Consider the following 11,135-nt stretch of genomic DNA (forward strand, 5'->3'; position numbering starts at 1 on the left):
GGAGTTAACCCAAGACCAGGCTGGACTTGCCACCGGGGGGATTTCTCCAGGAGGGCACGGGCACTGGGGCCACGGGGCCACGGGGCTGGCACGGGCGCAGCAAGCCGGCTTCTCTTCGCTCGCCCCAGTCTGGCTTGCAAGTTTGTGTCCACATTTTCATGCATGTCGCCTTCTCCCTTCAGATCAAAGAAGTCTCCAGCACTTCCTTCCGAGGAGTCCAGACGACTCCACATCTTCCCTGCCTGCACCAGACTCGGCGCCTGCTGACTTGCCCCAAGAAGGGAGATTTTCCTCAGGGGTCCCAAAGATGCTGGAGGCCATTTTGTTCTTCCTCACAGGCTGTTCTGTGGGTTCATCAAGGACTAACGAAAAATTGGATCCATTACCTGGAGGCTGCAAAACCTGGGAGCTACTCTGCTGATGGAGTTGACGCCCTTGAAGGTGGTAGTGGTGGTCATGGCACCGAGGAGCAAGGAAGGCTAGCACAGGAGCAGAACGATGAAGTGGTCAGACCCGAGACGTGCAGGGTTAGCTCCTGACACAGGACAAGCCACAGCGACAGAAGACTCCCCCCCACCCCACCCGCAGATTTCTGCAGATTTGATCTGGTTACTATACTAACCATGTGTAACTTTTTTTTTTTTTTTTTTTTTTTTGTACAGGGTCTCACTATGTAGATTGGACTCATAGTGATCCTCCTGTTTTCGGCCTCCCAAGCACTGGGATTACAGGCATGAGCCACCACGCCCAGTCTCAATCACTGTCTCAGTGCACCGCAGGAGCAGGGCCAGCACGGCAGGCTGGGGAACTGCCTAAGCAGGCACTTTAGTCCACTGAGCTATCTGGCCAGCCCTTCTTTTTTTTTTTTTTTTAAGAAAAGTTCACGTTAAGTTGACTAAGCACACGTTCCTCCCCTGTCGGCCTCCCTAGTGCAGGACCTGGACCCTTTCCTTCTTGGGATCCCAGAGGAGTAGCCACCTGTTGAAAGCAGCTGGTCTCTCAGTAATGTACATGCACGGGGGACCCTCTCTCTAAGCTCCAGAGCCATCGCCTCTGCCCACAGGGTGTCTCTTTAGATTCTTGCAAGACGCCTGAGTACTCAGCTGGGGACATGGCTCAGCGGTACAGCACTTGCCCAGCACGGGTGAGGCCCTGGGCTCAGGCCCTCCCACCAGCTTCTTCTCATCTCTGTCTTGTTTCTCATTGTGAAAATATTTCATCCTTTCCGTCACCCATGATAAAATCTAAGTCCACTGTGGTCACACTGGTGTGTCCATTGCTATATCATGAGCAAAAATAATCCCACACCTCAGTGGTTTAAAACAATGATTTACTGTTAGGGCTCTGTCGGTTAGCATAGCTCTTCTGCTAATCCAAGCCGGCCTGTTCTGCAAGTCAGTTCCCACTCATCGTCTCAGCTCTCACCCTCCTGGGACTGGCAGGTGACCCCAGGGATCTGCTATTCCTGGTAGCAGCAGAGATTTAAGGGGGAAACGGCCCCGCTCAGAGCCCTGACCGACCATTTGGGCCTGGCTCTATTCGCGCAGGAGTCACTGGCTGACCCGGGGCCGGCAAGCGCATCCCGACCCACAAAGCCCTGCGGATTACACAGCAAAGCCTCGGGTAGGGAGAGGGTGAGGCACAGTGATTCAGGGGGCTGTGATGGTGCACGTCCGTAGTCCCAGCACTCAGGAGGCTGAGGCAGGAGCATGAGGCAGGAGCATAGCCACGAGTTTGAGCCCAGACGGAGCTACATAGTGAGACCCTACCTCAAAAAAAAAGTTGGAGCAGTAATTATGGTGCATTTCAGTGTGTGTGCTGCTGAAGCGAACACATACGGTACATTTTTCAAAAGCCCTTAAGTCTCGCCGGCTCAGTGCCTGCCCCCGGCACCCAGCGCCCCTTAAGATCAATGCAGGGTCTCCACATCGGAAGTCTGGTGGCCATCGTAGCTCGGATAGCACACTCACTGCTGAGGCAGGAAGCAGAAAGGGCCATTTTTACTTCCTTCCACCTGTGGTCACGGAGCACCGGCAAACAGGAGCCACGCAAGGCACAAGCAATGAAGCTGCGCAAGGCCGCGGCGGGCGCGGGCGCAAGTCACTGCACCCCGACGGACAGTGACTCCGCGGTCCTTTCCTCTCTGAAAGCCAGGCTGTGCAGCCAATGCAAGGGGCCCACCAGAGATCGCTCAGGCATGGAAGAGACAGCTGCCGCTTATTTCATCAGCCTCAACAGCGAAAAGTAGCCGGTTTGGTTTATTATTTTTACTTACTGTGCAAAAATATGTTATACATTTTAACTTTTAATTTTGTTTTTTTGAGACAGGGTCTTGCTTTATAATTCAGGCTGCCCTTGATCTCACTATGTAGCACAGGATGACCTCAGATTCCGAGTGGTCCTCCTGCCTCAGCCTCCTGAGTGCGGCGGGGATTACAAGCATGTGCCACCACTCCAGGTGTACAGTAGTACATTCTCATCTAATGACTACCAGCCACATTCTCATGGTCACCGTTAGCCATGGGTCCTAGTTATTTTCCTATACTTGAGAGCTTTTTTTCTTAACATTTTCAATGACTATTGGAATCTGCAGCATTAAAGATTTCAACATTTGAGTGACCAATCTGCAATCCTCCACTCTCTTTCTTCATCACGCTTCCTAGACACGTTTGTCTTGCAGTCTCACCCTAGTAACTGGGTTAGTGCAGGAGCGAGGGCCCCGGCCTTGGGAGGCGCACCAACCCCAGGTGTTTGGGTCTCACCTAGAGACTTCTGCAGGGATCGCGTTCCAGGAAGGCCACATTCACGGACAAGGGGAAGGTCCTAGCCGATGGCTTTTCTGTATGTATGTATTTATTGTATGTACTGGGAATCCAACTCACAGCCTCACCCTTGCCAGGCACTGAGCCACTGAGCTAGATGCATGGCCCCTGGGCCTATAGCTTTTAGGAAGCATGACCAACCCACAGCAGGTTCCCACAGTTATAAGACAACAGCAAAGTAGAATGAAAACGCACCACTCACAGCTGGCTTCCAATCGCCAGTTTCCCAGCCGAGTGGTCATCCAGGTGGCACAGGCAGTACAGTTTATAGATGTGTACAGGAGAGTGGAGTCATAAAAAGGTTCACATCCACTGGGTCCTGCACTGTGGCAGGGCCTTTGTTACCTCCTAGAGAGAGAAGGAAAAAATGCCAGTGCTTACCTGGGTAGCTGGAACTGTTTTATGATGCTGAGTGCACCTTGTACTAAAAAGTAAAGCAAACTGATCATCCTCACCTTAGTTAAGAAAAAAAAAGATTTTAATTTTATTTTAGTGTACTGGATTTTGAACTCAGACTAGACAAGTGCCCTAACCCTGAGCTACCTTCCCAACCTTTAAAAACATTTTTTAGAACGATGTTTCCTAGGCTAGGCTCCCGGTTTTGATCCTCCTGCCTCAGCCTCCTGAGCAGCTACCAGTAGCATTACAAGGCAGGTGCCACTGGTTCAGCTCAGTATTTATTAAGTTTTTGCTTCATACTGGTCCTTTGAACAAAACCTGTGCAAGCCAATGGGTGCCTTTGCTGACAGTGAGTTCACTGTAAATGGATCCCTCACAGGACTTTGGAACATTAGAGAAAGCAGAAATTGGATCAAATCCCACAGGACGAGCTGGCCTCTCTCCCTCAGCCACCCCTCAAGGGTACTTGCTTGGTTGTGCTTCAGCTATCGCCAACACTGCCATTTTAGGGATTTATCTTCAATTCCTCTGGACATTTTTTTTTTTACAACTGTAAGATTTTATTTTTCTTTTGTGTTTTTGAGACAGGGTCTCACTATGCAGTTCAGCCTGGCCTTTAGCTTACTTTGTAGCCCCCAAGCTGGTCTTGAACTCGCAAAGATCCACCTGTCTCGGACTCCTAAGTGCTGGGATTACAGGTGTGTGCTACCATGCCTTGCTCTTTCTTAAATTTTGGACACAACATCACACTATGATGTTGAAGGCTGGCCTTCAACTATGCTGCCTGGACTGGCCTTGAAGTTTCAACAATTCTCCTGCCTCAGCTGTCTGAATGCTGGAATCCCAGGCTGAACGCCTTGCACCCGTAGGTGACCTGTCCAAAAGCTCTGAAAATGCTCACCCTTCCTGGCTCAGGTGACCCTTCCATTCTTAGCGACCACAGAGGTGCCTAGCAGAGAGTGAGTGCTCAGGAAACATGAGTTGCCCAGATGGAGCAACCATTTCAACAGTGAATGAGGCAGAAATACACTTCCTCAAAGTGTTTCCCACCACCTCAGTGACATCAGAGTTCTAAACAGATTTAGGAGTCTCTGTAAAAACTGTTAGTCTGCCAAACATTCAGGCACCAGCATTTATCCATGCACTACTATGACTTAGATGATTAAAAGAAAATACAGGAAAAAAAAAATAAAAAGACAATACAGGATTCTGTGGGCTGGGTTGCCCTGGACTCTTGGCATGGGCTCTCTGTGTTTCTCACGGAGGGATCAGTGCTAAAACACAGATCGGCCTTTTCCAATCACTGTTATCTGACCCCAGCAGTTGAGCTAAATTTAGGATTTTGGATTATCTGTGACTGTTCTTTCCATCTCCCATTACCAAGGTTAACTGAAAAGTGATTATAGAACAAGTAAAACTTTAGTCCATTTTTAAATAATTACATAATACAGCAATTGAGTAAAAGCAATATCAAATCTACCGGGAATATTTGCAGCCACTATATAGATTGAAGAACTGTTGCTACTCGTGAAGGAGTTTCATCTCCTAAAGCCTGAACAGCTGGGCAGAGATGAAATACTGGCTGCCTCAATGTCAGCCCTGGTCTGATTGGGTGCAATCTTGAATTAAAGGTAATGATTACATTTGCGCATGCTATTTTACTGTCAAGAGCTAAACATCTAGAAAATACCACTTTTTTCACAACATAAGTTTTATGTTTTGCTACGAAGCAAAAGAAAATGCAATTGTCCATCTCCCTGCTTTAGAAAAACTTTTGATGTAAAAATAACCCAGTCTCTGTAAAACTTGTAAAAACAATACCAAAAAGAGTACAAAATGAAACACCTGTGCTTGTACTTTCCTGTTGTCATTCTTGTATGCAAAATTATTTCTAAAACATGTATATTTTCCCTAATGAAACCAAAGAGTCTGGCCAGTTTCTCACTTCTGGTCTCCGTGTGGCCTCCCAGCCGTCTGTGCACTAGGTGTACACACGGAGCAGCTGATCTGCTTGCCTGCAGCAGATTCTGGACATCTGTTTGTGTTTAAGTGATGAAACAACATCACAACGCGAAATGTCATCGTGTCACGTTGTTACAGCACAACAACAAAATTACAGCTTCCCAACAATAACACGGTGTCAGGCGTGCCTCCCGCGGGTGAGTCAGTGTTTGCAAGTGGCAAGTTATTTTTAGCTCCGAGACCTCGGGGACCTAGAGACGGGAACTCCGGGGTGCGGGGCACCGAGGCCAGGCGGACCCCCGGAGTCCGGCCCCGCTCGGGCCCTGCCGCCGCCCTGCGTCTCTCGCCCCTCAGCCGCCCGCGAGCACCCCCTCTGCGTCGAGACCCCCAGCCAGCGCGGGGCGCGGCGGCGTTGCCATGGCGCGGGGCGCGCGGCGGGGCGGAAGTGACGAGTGCGCGGCGCTGTTGTTGGGACACGTGACCGGTCGTGTTTTGACAGGGTGGCCCGCAGCGAGCTGAGCGCGGCGGCAGGCTCAGTTGCATGGCCGCGGGGACGCCGGGGAGTCACGGGCCGAAGCGGGCGTGGGATGTGAGCGGCTGGGCGGGGCGCCGAGCAGGGCCCGGAGCAGGACGGGGACGAGGAGGACGAGAGCCGCTGCGCGGGGTGCCACGGAGCAAGCCAGCCCGGAGCACCATGGACGCGGCCCCGCGGCGGTCACCCGGGCTTGTGCGGCGGAGCTGAGACCCTGGGGCGCAGGGTGAGCTTCGCGGAAAGGAGGGAGGCGGAGGCGACCAGGTCCCCTGGGGTGGGGCGGGCGGAGCTTCGAGAAGGAGGCGGGTCGAGATCGTAGGGCTCAGGCCCGGGTTGGGCAAGACAGCGGAGGGGGCGGAGCTTGGCCGGGCCGGTCCCGGGGCGGGAGGGCGGGGCTTCGGCGATGGGGCGGTCCTTTGGGTGGGAGGGGCGGGGCCTCTGGCGGCGGCCCGAGACGGCGGCCGGCGGGTGTTCGGTGCCGTGGATCCGCTCCCAAGTGGGCGCGACCGCGGGGCGGGCCCACAGGTGAGGCCGGGCGGATGCGGGTGCTCCAGACGACCGGTTCGTCGTCCGGGTCGCTCGCCGCGCCCTCCAGCGCCCGAGGCTATAAATAGGCCGGGCGAGCCGCGGCGGAGTCAGCGGAGGACACGGGCCGCCGGGCTCCTCCTGCAGGGCCGCGCCGACGCCACTTACTCTCTTTCAGCGCTCGGAAGCTGGAGCGGGGCCGCCGGGCCGCGGCGAGCCGTGGAGGGAGCCCACGCGTGCATCACGGCCCCCGGGGGCGGCTCGGACGCGAACATGAAGCCCGAGCGAGGTACGTGAGGCGGCGGCCGGGCGCCGTCTCCGGGCCTGCGGAGCCGGGCTCCCCCGGCTCTCGGGGCCGCGCGTCCCGGTGTCACCTGCCAGGACCCTGCTCCGGGACGGCCGGCGCGGGCACGAAGGCCTCGCTCGGCCCGAGGCGGGCCGGAGCAGGTTTCGGCGGAGACCTTGGCGCGGAAAGACGTCGTTTTCAACGACAGCGTCCCTGTGGTCACCGACCTCCGCGGCGGTTTAGACTGCAAGCTCTTACTTAGGCAAAGTCAATCTGACTTCGGCTTTAGAGACGTTACAGGCGCCTAAAAACTTGACATTTTGAACTTGATTAAAAATATTGAGTTAGCAACTCCCTATTTTATTGTGGTTCCTGCTTTCATTAGATGGTTTTTGTTCTTTAAGCAAATTCCAAAAGTTTGGAAACTAGGTCAGCACTGAGTATACCATATGCATAGAAGACCCAAAAGGGGGCCCGGGAGATGGCTCAGCGGCATCTGCGCCTGCCCAGCAAGTGCAAGGTCTCGAGTTTGATTCCTGGTACCGAGAAAAAGAAAAGAGATCCCCTAAAGGTTCCTTCTGAAACTTGTGTTTTCAGATTTTAGATTAATACATATTCTGTGCTTTTCAGATACGTTAGAGGAATTGTTTACCAGCCTTCTGATTAATGTCAAGGGTCAGTTGTTTGTTTTTGTTGTTTTTGGCGGAACCGGGGATTGAACTCAGGCCCTTGTGTTTACCAGGGAAGCATTTATTCCACTGAGCCATGTCCCCTGCCCCAAGGATCAGTTTTTGTAAGATTTTCACGTACTAGTGATCAGTGAGGACTTTAGTTAGATAGGAGTTCTGTTCAAGGAACATAACAAAGCGGGGGATTATTGTCTTTGGTGTGGAGTTGGACTAAACAGAGTTCACTGCAAATCTGAGATTTCAGGTCCAATACAGTCATTTATCCTATGAATTCAGTGTTTGCTTGCAAAAAGAATGTATTAAGCGGGTTATTTTTCCAGATGTTTTTTCAACTAGAAAGACAGATTGTCTAAGTTAAAATGTCTCTGACCGTGTTTCTATTAGACACATTAGAAAGACATGAAGAAAACCATGTTTAATTTAGTTTTAAGTGATACTTTAAGTCAGGCAACAGCTGTGTATGTATAAAATACTAGCAAGAGTATCGCTGCTGGTGTGTGCACCATGCTAAGTAGTTTTTTTCAGTGACTTTGAAAAAAATGACACCAAGGTCAGTAATTGCATCTCAGGATGAACAAACAAAATCAAAGTCATGTTTGTCTTGGATTATTGTCAAGTTGCTTTAAAGTCATGGCAGTTTTAAAAAACTAGTACCATCTGCAATATCAGTTTAAAAAATAGCATTATTGGCCAGGTGTGGTGACCCATGCCTGTAATCCCAGCACTCAGGAAGCAGAGGCAGGAGGATTGTTGTGAGTTCAAGATTAACCTGAACTGCATAGTGAGACCCTGTCGCCAAAAAAAAATTTATATGTGTGTGTGTGTGTGTGTGTACACACACACACACACATATATATATAATTTAGCTTTAAGTGATACTTTAAAGCACTTTAAATATATTTAAAGTGATACTTTAAATATATATGATAATATATAGAGAGCGAGAGTGCATCTGTTTTAGGCAAACTAATGCTGAACACAATAAAATGTTTATATAGCGATGTAGATTACTGCAAAAAATAAGTTCATCAACATTCCTTAAGAAAGTGACCTTTTTTCTTTCAAAATTGTAGCTCTCATAGCATTCTCAGATAAAATGATGAGATGACAAGTCTAACATAGGGATTATGTTCCATGATATGTGAACCTTTAGCCTTGTGCCTTTTTTTGAACCATCATCAGAGTGCCCACTCCCTCTTCTCCCTCCTTCCCCCCTCCCCTCCCCTCCCTCCTCCCTCCTTCTCCCCTCCCTCCCCCCACCTCCTTTTTCAGACAGGGTCTCACTATACAGTTCAGGCTGGCCTTCAGCTCACTCTGTACCCCAGGCTGGTCTTGAATTGTCTACAATCCCCGTCTCAGCCTCCTGAGTGCTGGGATTATAGGTGTGGGCTACCACACATGGCTTAGATTTATTAATATCTTTGATTTAGCAGAGGAACACTGAAAGATAAGTATTTCACGAGGCTTTTTCTTTCTTTCTTTCTTTTTTTTTTTTGGTACCAAGAATCAAACTCAGGGCCTTGTGCTTGCCAGGCAGGCGTTTATACCACTTAGCTATATCCCTGGTCCTTCACAGAGGTATTGCCTCTACTGTATGCAGTATGAAAATGTATTTTCGGTTCTGGTTCACTTTTTTAATTGCTGTTACCTCCTATTGAATTGATTTTTCTGACTAGTTAATGGGTTGTGATGACCTGCAGTTTGAAGAACACAGTTACGGCAGCTGTTGGCTGGAAACACCGATCCTTCACCTTTTTCTATTTTGGTGTCTAAGCAACCATTTTATATGAGTAAATTTTCTAGTTAATTGAAACTTTGCTCTTTCAATGCCAAATATTTTCAATTGTAATCATGATAAAGATTTCAAAAATATTAATGCTTCTTTACTCCTTTTATAAAAAGATACAGAGACTTATTGTAGTTTAAGCCTAAGTGCATGATAAAGGAGCACTGTCATAAGTACCCACTTTGCACTATAATCTACAAATGCCCTAAAAACATATTGGGTTTGAGATTTGGGGGTTTTTTTAGTCTTAAAGCAGTGCGGCTTATCATACACATACATATTTATATGTGTGTGCTTTATTGGTTCCCTGGGTATCAAAAGCTTTGTTGTTAATATGCTTATTGTGGTCTTCTTTAATTTCCTGCTCCCCATTTTTGGACTAGCGAACAAGATAAGCGTATTTAACAATGAATTCTTGATAAAAGCGTGAATGTGAGAACCTCTCAGATAATTCATTCAGCATGGGAGTAAAGTGGATACTAACGTCGGGGCTCAAATATTTGTTCAGTGAGCTACAGCTGTGCTTCAGAGCCGTGCTGCCTGTGTAAGCACTTCCAGCCTCTTAGCTTACGTGATCGGGCCTGGTGATTGGCGCAGAGAAGCAATTTAAGGGGGACTCGGCAACAGCCTCCGTTTTTTCACCTGTCTTCCTCAGTCTTCCCTCCCTCCCTTCCTCCTTTCTCTGTGTCCCTGCCTCTCTACCCCTACACACTCTCTCTCCTTTTCTGGTTTTGTCCACACTTGTTAAGTGGTCGGGCTGGCCTTCGGCTCTCTGTGTATCCCAGGCTGGCTGTGAACTTCCTATTCACAGAAGTTCTGAGCCTCAGCGTCCTGAGCGCTGGGATTACAGGCATGCTCCGAACACTGGGCTGCGTGTGCCTGCTTCTTGGTGTGGCCCTAAGACCTTGCACACACTGGGCGAGTACTCTGCTGCTGAGCTCCAGTTCTGACCTTCGTGGCTTTTTGAGGCAGGGCTTCGCTGTGTAGTCCAGACTGGACTCGCACTCACGGCAGTCTTCAGCCTGCGGAGTGCTGGGTCACACGTGTGCGCTACCACGCCAGACTCCTGCTCCTTCCTGACAGAGTGACGGGCGCTGGTTTGTTGTAGTGTAGCGTGGCCTTTCTTGTACAGCCCATGTGGATAATGTGCGTCCAAGACTGCAAGTTGTGATTTCTTTAAAGTGAAGTAAGACTTCTCAGAGCAGGCTGAAGGTAGAATGTTGCCTTTCTAAATAATTCAAATTAGTTTTTAAACTCACAATTTTGTACTGTCTTCTGTGCACATAATTCAGCAGGATTTTTCTTTGGAGAATAAGAACCTATATTTATCACAACTACTGTTTCTAGCACTGGGTTGTCACTTGGTGGTGAGCGTGCCCTCACTGGTGGCACGTGCCAGGTCCTGCCTGGGTTTGATTCCCCAGAACTGAAAAAGAGGTATTTCAAATTACGCTTTTTCCAAAGCACCTAATTTAGTTTTCACAGAAATAACGATTTTTGGTACTCACATTTTATCGATTTATCAAGGTAGCTACAAACAGAGTGGTGTAAGAGGTTCCGGAACAGAGCCCAGGGTCTCCTGAGTGTGTGCCTCCTGTGGGGACGTGGGAGCTCGCTGGCAGCACGCGGGGGGCGACTCAGGCCCCTGGGGCCTCTGCCTGCAGGGTCGGCAGTGCTTGTCCATTTGTGTTAATGCTGGGTGTACCGTGGTCTCCTGCCAGTTAACCAAGTGTAGCTCAGGTAGCGGAGATAATGCAAGGCGCTTTTTCAGCACAGTGGCTGCATTCCACAATAGTCAGTAGTATTTTACGGTGTTTTAAGATAGAAACATTCTAGGCATTGCATACCATTGCTTGGCTAGTGCTGCCAGATAGTAGTCACTGCTGTGGTCATAGCACAGGCTGATGAATCAGACCGGTGTCGTATACCTTTTGTGTTCTTGCCTGCTGTGTAATCTTCATCTCATTAATCTATTTCCTTGTCTGCAAAATGGGATAATCCCACCTGCTCACAGTTACTAGAATGAAATGTGAGAGAGGCTGCTGCAGAGTAGGCATTGAATAAGTAACTCTTACCAAGTTAAATAAAACATTACAGATGCTTGCACGTTGGCCAGCTGTGAGTTCTTTACCCA

At 49.5% G+C, this 11,135-nt stretch overlaps 1 pseudogene; it reads right to left on the minus strand.

Moving 5' to 3' along the window:
* Window positions 1–4: 4 nt before the first annotated feature.
* LOC101565410 lies at window positions 5–458 on the minus strand (annotated as a pseudogene).
* Window positions 459–11,135: the final 10,677 nt, after the last annotated feature.

The sequence above is a fragment of the Octodon degus genome, unplaced genomic scaffold, assembly GCF_000260255.1.
Source record: "Octodon degus isolate 3935 unplaced genomic scaffold, OctDeg1.0 scaffold00105, whole genome shotgun sequence".
NCBI classification, from domain to species: Eukaryota; Metazoa; Chordata; class Mammalia; order Rodentia; family Octodontidae; genus Octodon; species Octodon degus.